The sequence below is a fragment of the Fukomys damarensis genome, unplaced genomic scaffold, assembly GCF_012274545.1.
Source record: "Fukomys damarensis isolate Sample0158 unplaced genomic scaffold, DMR_v1.0_HiC HiC_scaffold_10, whole genome shotgun sequence".
NCBI classification, from domain to species: Eukaryota; Metazoa; Chordata; class Mammalia; order Rodentia; family Bathyergidae; genus Fukomys; species Fukomys damarensis.
In genome coordinates, this window is record NW_022900922.1 from 39,144,383 (window position 1) to 39,153,860 (window position 9,478).

Sequence of the window (9,478 nt, forward strand, 5' to 3'; positions counted from 1 at the left end):
ACTTGCTTCCGAATGAGTTTGGAAGTATTGCTGCCCTTTCAATTTCATTGAAAAGTCTGAAGAGTAATGGCAGTAGTTCTTCTCTAAACGTCTTGTAAAATTAAGCAGTGAATCTATCAGGACCTGGGCTTTTCTTGGTTGGTAAGTTTTTAATTACATTTTCAATTTCACTGATTATAATTGGGGTGTTTAAAATGTTTTTATCTTCTTCGTTCAACTTTGGTAATTCATAAGTATGTAGAAATCTGTCCATTTCTTCTGTGTTTTCCATTTTGTTAGAGTACAGTTTCTCAAAGTAGGTATTAATGACCCTCTGGATTTCTGTGGGATCTGTTGTGACGTCTCCTTTTTCATTCCTGAGTGCATGGATCTGAGCCTTTTCTTTTCTTTTTTTTTGATAAGGTTTGCTAAGGGTTTATCTATTTTGTTCATTCTTTCAAAAAACCAACTCTTCGATTCATTTATTTTTTTGTCGTTTTCTTAGTTTCCATTGCATTGATTTCTGCTCAAATCTTTATAATTTCCTCTCTTGTTCGAGCTTTGGGTTTTTCTTGCTCTAGTTTTTCTAGTAGTCTAAGATTCATCATTAGGTTGTTTATTTGAGCTTGCTCTGTTTTCCTAATGTGGGCATTCAGTGCTATGAATTTTCCACGTAGAACTGCTTTCATTGTGTCCCATAGATTCCTGTATGTTGTATTGGCATTTTCATTTATTTGTAAAAACTGTTTAATTTCCTCTGTGATCCATTGATTGTTCAGGTGAGTGCTGTTCAATTTCCATGTGTTTGTGAAGTTCCTACGGTTTCCTATGCTATTGATCTCCAGCTTTTTTGCACTGTGATCAGATAATACACAGGGAATAACTTCAGTTCTTTTGCATTTATTCAGACCTATTCTGTGAGCTAATATGTGATCTATCTTGGAGAATGACCCATGTGCAGCTGAAAAGAATGTATATTCTGATTTTGTGGGGTGGAACACTCTATAGACGTCTAATAAGTCCATGCCTTCAAAAGCTTGGTTCAGTTCTAGTATTTCAGTGTTGATTTTTCTGCCTACATGATCTGTCTATTTGTGATAGTGGGGTATTTAGATTCCCCCACTACAATTATATTAGTGCTTATTTGGTTTTTCATGTTATTTAATATTTGTTTTATATAGTTGGGGGCATTTATATTTGGTGCATATATGTTTATGACTGTCATTTCTTCCTCTTGAATAATGTTCCCTTTACAAGGATGTAGTGCTGTTCTTTGTCTCTCTTAATCAGTTTTGGTTTGAAATTTACTTTGTCTGCGAATAAGATTGCTACCCCTGCTTTTTTCTGGGCTCCTGTCGCATGGAGAATTATTTTCCATCCTTTCACTTTCAGTCTATGGGCTTCTTTTTGCACTAGCTGTGTTTCTTGTATACAACATATTGTTGGATTTTGCTTCTTAATCCATTCTGCCAATCTATTACTCTTGATTGGTGAATTGAGGCCATTGACATTGATGGTTATAACTGATATGTATTGACTTATTATTGTCATTTTATTTTCCTTTTGTTGACTCTTTTTAATTTTTTGCCCTCTCCTTTTAGTTTCTTGCCTTGGCTATTTGATTTGCTCTGTTGGGCCTCACGGTGTTGTGATCTTCATTGTCTTTTTCTAGGTTATTGTTTAAAATTCCTTGTAGTGCTGCTTTAGTATTCATGAAGTTTCTCAAGTGTTCTTTGTCATGGAAGTATCCTATTTCTCCATCCATTTGAGAGTTTTGTGGGATACATCAGTCTTGGTTGTAGGTTGTTTTCTTTTAGGACTTGAAATACCTCACTCCAGGCTCTCCTTGACCTGAGGTTTGTGTTGAAAAGTCTGCTGTAATTCTGATGGGCTTTCCTTTGCATGTGATTTGTTTCTTTTCTCTTACTGCTTGTAGTATTTTGTTCTTTTGTTGGGTTTCTGAGATCTTGATTATTATATGTCTAGGTATAGATTTTTTTATCATGGCTAGTTGGAGTCCTATATGCCTCACTTATCTGTATGTCAAATTCTTCCCCTCTGTTTGGGAAGTTTTCTGTCATTAATTCTGCAAACAGCTTTTTAAAGTCAATTGCATTTTCTTCTGCTACTTCATGTATTCCTATCAGTCTTATGTTATTCTTCTTTGCATCATCTAGGAGTTGTTGGATCGATTTCTCATGATCCCTTACTGTTTTTAAGAGTCCTCTCTTTTCACGGTCACTGTCTGCGATCCTGTCTTCTATTTCTGAGATTCTATCTTCACAGTCTTTTATTCTGTTGTGTACACTTTCAGTAGAGTTTTTAATCTACTGAATATCTGTTTGAATCTGTTTAATAGATTCCATTTCTTTCCTGTGTTGGGCGTTCATTGTTTCCATTTCTTTCTTATGCTGGGCCTTCATGGCTTCTATTATGTTTCTGAGCTCATCTATTTTTGTTGTCAGTTTCTGTTCTAGAGTCACAAATCATATCTTTCATTTTGCTCACCATCTCTATGGTTATCTGGGAAATTATTTCTGTTTTGAATTTTTCTAGAGCCTGATTGATCTGTTTTGTTACTTCGTGTGCCATGAGTTCTGAGTGTCCTGGAGGTTCACTCTGAGGCTTTTCATCCTCCTTTGCCCTACTGTTTGCCATTGGTGAACTGGAAGTGTGTGTTTGTGGCTTGATTAAGTGTTTTCTCATCTTTATTTTTGCTGTTGGGTTGTCCTTGATTCAATCTCTGGGTCATTAAGTCTTCCTGATAGTGTTGCATCCCAGCCTTTGATTCTCTAATAATTCATAGACATTCTCATTTTCATAATAAAGGAAACAACTGGTCAAATCAATCCCTATCCTTTATCCCAAACAATATAATCAGGAACATAATAGGATCAGTCACCACCCTTTATAGCCAGCCATGCCTCTGCAAAGTGCATCCAAGGACTGCCACAATCAGGGGATCGGGGGGGGGCGGGTGTTCAGCAGCTACCCTCTTGGTGCTGGATCAGGAGCAATGGTGCCCTCAGAAAAAGGCACGGCTCCGCAGACCTGTAGATCGGGCCTGACTGGTGGAGGGGGATATCAAGTCCAAGCCAACTGCCTTCCTGAAACTCACCCTCCTGGCGCTGGATCAGAAGCAATGGCATCCTCCTGAGAAGTATCTTTCTATTTCAGGTACTCATTTTTGCACTGGGTCTTGGGTCTTTAAATTTGGGGAGTCTGGTTTTTTTTGTTTTTTTTTTAGTTCTTTCTATATTCTAGTCATTTATCTGAATACTGCTAAAAATTTTTTCCCACTCTATGGGTTGTCTCTTTACTCTGTTGATGGTTTCTCTTGCTGTACAAAAGCTTTTTAATAAGATGAGGCCCCAGTTGTTGATTCTTTATAGTCTGGGTTTTGTTCATGAAGTCTGCCTACTCCTGTGTCCTCAGGCATTCTACTTCGTCTCTCTTCCAGCAGACTTAAGTGTTTCTGTTTTAATATTTAGATCTTTCATCCATTTCAATTTTAGGGTAGTTCCTGGTGAAAGATATGGATCTCGTTTCAATCTTTGGCATGTGGAAAGCCAGTTTTTTCCTGCACTGTTTGTTAAAGAGGCTATTTTTCTTCAAATGAAGGTATTTGGCTCCTTTGCCAAAGATAAAGTGGTTGAGTATGTGTGGAGTTGTTTCTGCATCCTCTAGTCTATTCCCTTGATCCTCAGGTCTGTCTTTTGTCAGTGCCATGCTGTTTTTATCACTGTGGCTTTGTAGTATAATTTAAATTATGATACCACCTGCTTTGCCTTTGTTGCCAAATTGCCTTTAGTATTCTAGATCCCTTGTGGTTCCAAATGAATTTCAGGATTTTTTTTTTCTAATTCTGTGAGATATGCTATTGAGATTTTGATTGGGATTGCACTGAATATAGCAATTTTGGAACTATGGCCATTTTCACTATATTGGCTCTTCCTGTCAAGAACAAGGGATATCTTTCCACTTTCTGATATCCTGTTCAATTTCCTTTTTCAGGGCACTGTAGTTTTCAATGCAGAGGTCTTTTACTTCCTTCGTTAGATTGATTCCTAGGTATTTCATTTTTCTTTTTCTTTTTTTTTTTGGATACTATTTTGAAAGGGATTGTTTCTCTGATTTCTCTGTGAGTCTGTTACTTGTGTACAGGAAGGCTATTAACTTTAGAGTGTTGATTTTGTATCCAGCTATGCCACTGAATTTGGTTTTCAAATCTAAAAGTCTTTTGGTGTTGTTTTTGGAGGTCTTTTACATAGCGTTTCATGTCATCTACAAGTGATGATAATTTAACTTCTTCCTTTCCTATCCTTTTTCCTTTTATTTCTTTCTTTTGTCTAATTGCTCTGGAACTATATTGAACAACAGTGGTGACAGTGAACATCCTTGTCTTGTTCCCGATTTTAGAGTGAAAGCTTTCAGTTTTTGTCCATTTAATATGATATTGGCTGTTGGTTTGTTATAGATGGCTTTTATCAGATTGAGAATAAGACCATGTATATCGATTTTATGTAGGGTTTTTACATGAATGTGTGTTGGACTTGTCAAATGCTTCTTCTGCATCTATTGAGCGGATCATACAGATTTTGTACTTGGCTCTGTTAATATAGTGTATACATTTATTGATTTGCATATGTTGAACCATCCCTGCATCCCTGGGATGAATACAACTTGGTCATGATGTATAACCATCTTGATGATTTGCTACATTCCGTTTGATAGTAACTTATTGAGGATTTTTGCATCTATGTTCATTGAGATTGGCCTGTTTGATCCCTGGTACCAAAAAAAAAAAAAAAAAAAAAAAAAAAAAAAAAAAAAAAAAAAAAGAAGGAAAAAAAGAAGATTGACCTGTAATTCTTCATTTTTGTTGGATACTTCAAGCAGGGTAATGCTTGTTTCCAGGAATGAATTTGGGAGTATTGCTTCCCTTTCGATTTCATTGAAGAGTTTGAGGAGTAGTGGCATTAGGTCTTCTCTAAATTTCTTGTAGAATTCAGCAGTGAATCCATCAGGGCCAGGGCTTTGTTGTTGTTATTGTTGGCAGGTTTTTGTTTGTTTGTTTGTTTGTTTGTTTTTGGTACCTGGGATTGAACTCTGGTCCTTGCGCTTGCAAGGCAGGCCACCAAACACTGAGCTAAATCCCCGGCCCTGTAAGGCTTTTAATTACATCTTCAATTTCATTGGCTGATATTGGTTTATTTAGAATTTGTATATCTTCTTGATTCAGTTTAGGTAATTGTAGTGGATTGACTAATGGTCAGCTTGTAACACCCAACTGAACTGAATCAGTGTGGTCTGGGCATGGAGGATTCACCTGAAGATTGTTACCAATAGCCATAAAAAGAAAATTGGAGGGGAAGATCTTGGCCTATTGATTTTCTAGGAGAAACTTGCTGTGGATGGTTTTCCTGATGAGAACTAGGCTGTTCTTGTTAGAGGCAGACCTTGTGACCTTGCTATCACTAGGAATAGCTGCTGCTTTCATCGGGGGAGCTCTGATCTTTACTGTGAGCATCACTTCCTGGCTTCAATGTGAATCCCTCAGCTTGGTGGCACAAATCCTTTATCTCACCACCATAGATTTTCTGGCTTCTGCCACTGGCCTTTGGACTTTCCAGCTTCCATGGACAAACCTGAGACATTTCAATGGGCTCTAGGCCACTGGCTGAACTCTAAGAAGGATATTGCCTTGGAGTTTAAGCCATTAGCTGGACTTGTGTGGGAAATTGATGGGATCTAGGCCCTGAGTTGAATATTTTGGGCTTGTAGTGTGCAGTTAATCTCTTGTACTCCTTTATATTTGACTCTTTAGATAATTATCATAAAATAACCTTATAAGTTATATGTCCTTTATTTAATGTATTCCCTTGCCCAATCCTGCTGACTACAACAGTAAGTCATATGTATCTAGGAATCTGTACATTTCTTCTGTATTTTCCATTTTATTAGAATATAGGTTCTCAAATTAATATTGATAATCTTCTGGATCTCTGCAGGATCTGGTGTGATTTCATGCTTTCATTCCTAATTGTCGGGATTTGAGTCTTTTTCTTTTGATAAGGTTGGCTAAGGGGTTAGTCAATTGTATTTCATCTTTTAACAAGCTAACTCTTCAATTCATTGATTCTTTCTATTGTTCTTTTAGTCTCCACTGCATTAATTTCTACTCAACTTTTATAATTTCCTCCCTCATATAAACTTGGGGCTTGACTTGCTCTTCTTTTTCTAGAAGCTTGAGGTTCAATATTAGGTTATTTTTGCCTGCTCTGTTTCCTGATAGGGGAATTCACCACTATAAATTTCCCTCATATACTGCTTTAATTGTGTCCCATAAGTTCTGGTATGTTGTATTGTCATTATTGTTTAATTTTAGAAATTGTCTCATTTTTTTCTTTAATTTCATCTGTGACCCATTGGTTGTTCAGGAGGATGTTACTTAATTTCTATGTGTTTATGAAGTTCTTGTGGTTTCTTTTGCAGTTGATTTCCAATTTCATTGCACTTTGGTCTGATAATATGCAAGGGATTATTTCAATTCTTTTGCATTTACTTAAGCATGTTCTATGAGGTGGTACATGGTCTATTTTGGAGAAAGTCCTATGTGCAGTTGAGAAGAACGTGTATTCTTGTGTTGTGGAGTGAAAAACTTTGTAGGTATCTATTAAGTCCATCTGTTCAAGAGTTTGGTTCAATTCTAATATTTGTTGATTTTTTTGTCTAGCTGATTTGTCTTTTTGTGACAGTGGGATATGGAGTCCCCAATTATAACTATATTACTGCTTATATGATTCTTCATGTCCATTAATATTTGTTTTGTATAATTGGATGTGCTATTTGGTGCATATATATTTAGAATTGTTATCTCTTCTTCTTGGATTGTTCCCTTTTTCAGGATATAATGAACTTCTTTGTCTTTCTTGATCAGTCTTGGCTTGAAATCCCCTTTGTCTGAAAATAGAATAGCTACTCCTGCTTTTTTCTGGTTTCTTGTCACATGAAATATTGTTTTCCATCGCTTTACTTTCAGTATGTGAATTTTTCAATTAGATGTGTTTCTTGTATGCAGCATATTCTTGGATCTTGCTTCTTGATCCATTCTGCCAGTCTCTTTCTTTTGATTGGTAAATTGAGACCGCTAACATTGATGGTTACAACTGATATGTATTGTGTTATCTCTGTCATGTTATTTTCCTCCTGTGCGCTTCCTTCTTTTTTTTTTTTTCTATTTAATTTCTTGCCTTACCTGGTAGATTCATCCTGTTGGGTTTCATGGAGTTGTAATCCGTCTTGTCTCTTTCTAGAATATACTTCAGAACACCATGGAGTGCCAGTTTAGTGGTCATTAGTTTCTTCAGATGCTCTTTGTCATGGAAGTATCTTATTTTTCTATCAAATTTGAAGGATAGTTTTGCAGGATACATCAGTCTGGGCTGGAGGTTGTTTTCCTTTAGGGCTTTTGAAGTATTTTACTCCAGGTTCTCCTTGACTTGAGAGCTTATCTTAAGAAGTCTGCTGTGAATCTGATAGGCTTTCCTTTATAGATGATTTGTTTGTTTTCTCTAATGGCTTTTAATACTCTGTCCTTGTGTTGAATTTCTGGAATCTTGACTATTATATGCCTTGGGGAAGATTTTTTTTTTAATCATGGCTAATTGGAGTCCTGTACTCCTCACTTATCTGCATATCACATTCTTTTTCCCTGTTTGGGAAGTTTTCTGCTGTTACTACTGAGAACAGTTTTTTTTAATGTCATTTGCACTATGTCCTGCTTTTCGATTGACTCAGATCAATCATATGTTATTCTTCTTTGCATCATTTACTAGCTCCTGCATTGATTTCTCATAGTCCTTTGCTATTTTTAAGAAATCTCCTGTTCCTGATTGCCACCTGTAATCCTGTCTCCTATATATGGTATTCTGTTCTTGGATTGATTCATTCTGCTGTATATACTTTCAATGGAGGTTTTTGGCTTTGGGGGGTTTTCTGGTTTTTTTTGTTTTGTTTTGGTTTGGTTTGTTTTGGTTTGGTTTTTTTGGGACAGGGTCTCACTATGTAGTGAGACTGACCTGGAACTCACTGTGTAGCCCAGGCTAGTCTTGAACTCACAGTAATATTCCTGCCTCAGCCTCCCGAGTGCTGGGATTACAGGCATGCGCCACCATGGTCCAGCCTCTGGGTTGTTTTCTTGTTTGTTTGTACCAGGGATTGAACTCAGGACCTTGCACTTGTGAAGCAGGCATGGAGCCACTGAGCTAAACCCATGGCCCTCAGTGGAGTGTTTAATCTCCTAGATATCTGTTTGAATCTGTTTCATAGATTCCATTTCTTTCCTGTGCTGGGAGTTCATGGCTTCCATTATGTTCCTGGGCTCTTTTTTTTTTTTTTTTTTTTTTTTTTTTTTTTTATCTGTATCTTTCATTCTGGTCACTATCTCTGTAGTTATCTAGGAAATTTTTTTCTGCTTTAATGATTTCTGCTTTTTGATTCCTGAATTGATACTTGTGCATTGCTTATGGTGAGTATCATTATTGCCAGTATTCAGAACCCTTAGGAAATGACTGCTTCTCAGAAGTGTCTTCCAGGTGTAACTAGCTTTTGGATTTTAAGTCTGTTGCAGGATCCTGCATCTTCACTGTATTGGGGATGAGAAGTTTCCACCTATTTGGCCCAGCTGCCAGTTCTTTGGCACTGGTTGTTTTTGCTTTGTTTTGTTTTTTTTACCCTTAGGCAATCTCAGTCTTGGTATACCAGGAAGAACAACTGATTAGCAGTTATGTCACCCTGACATAGTACAATCAACAATAACAATAGCATCAAATACAGCCTAGAAAATGAAAGATTTTAGCCCTTAATATGTTTTTTTACCCTTAGGGGAGAAGACTTAAAAGTGCTTAAGGGGTAAGAAAACAGAAACAGATGAAGAGAAACAGGTCAGAAGCAAGGCTGGAGAACAACTTAAGGAAACTGGTGAAGAAGATGGGAAAAAGAAAAGGAAAAAGAAAAACAAGAATAGAACAGAACAACAACAAAAAACTAGAAATTGTGTTCAGTCAAGAAAAAAACTAAACTAAACAAGAACTGAAAGGGAAAAAAAGAAGGAAAAAGGAAAATAAATGAAAGATTTTTTAAAAACCCAAATGTCCAAATCAACGTGTATCTCTGCTGGCATTGTTAGTCAATGTGGGCAGAGTCCAGAGCCAAATTAATTAATCCCAGAAAACTAGCTGCAGCTTCATGGTGGGGTGGTGGATAATCCCAACCAGCCTGCCCCTTTAGTTCCTTTGAAGTTCAGGCTGGTTTCCAGCTGTGTGGCTGGAACCAGATTCCTTGCACCTACAACATTCTGGGTGTCTCCTGCCAGCTTGAACTCCACTCCCTGACCTCCTGCTGACTTGAACTCAGCACCTACATTGAGCTACCAGAAGTCACTAAGTGGAACCTGCCTGCAACTATTCTGAGTTCCAAGCTCAGTTGGCCCCTTTCC

The 9,478-nt window shown here is 37.1% G+C and overlaps 1 long non-coding RNA gene across 1 annotated transcript in view; it reads left to right on the top strand.

The window, feature by feature from the left end:
• LOC104870603 overlaps nucleotides 1-8,958 on the top strand; it is a 17,117-nt gene extending 8,159 nt beyond the window's left edge. Inside the window, exon 3 of the long non-coding RNA XR_004516540.1 lies at nucleotides 8,866-8,958. This is a non-coding gene — a long non-coding RNA (uncharacterized LOC104870603). The remainder of the gene's footprint in view (nucleotides 1-8,865) is intronic.
• Nucleotides 8,959-9,478: the final 520 nt, after the last annotated feature.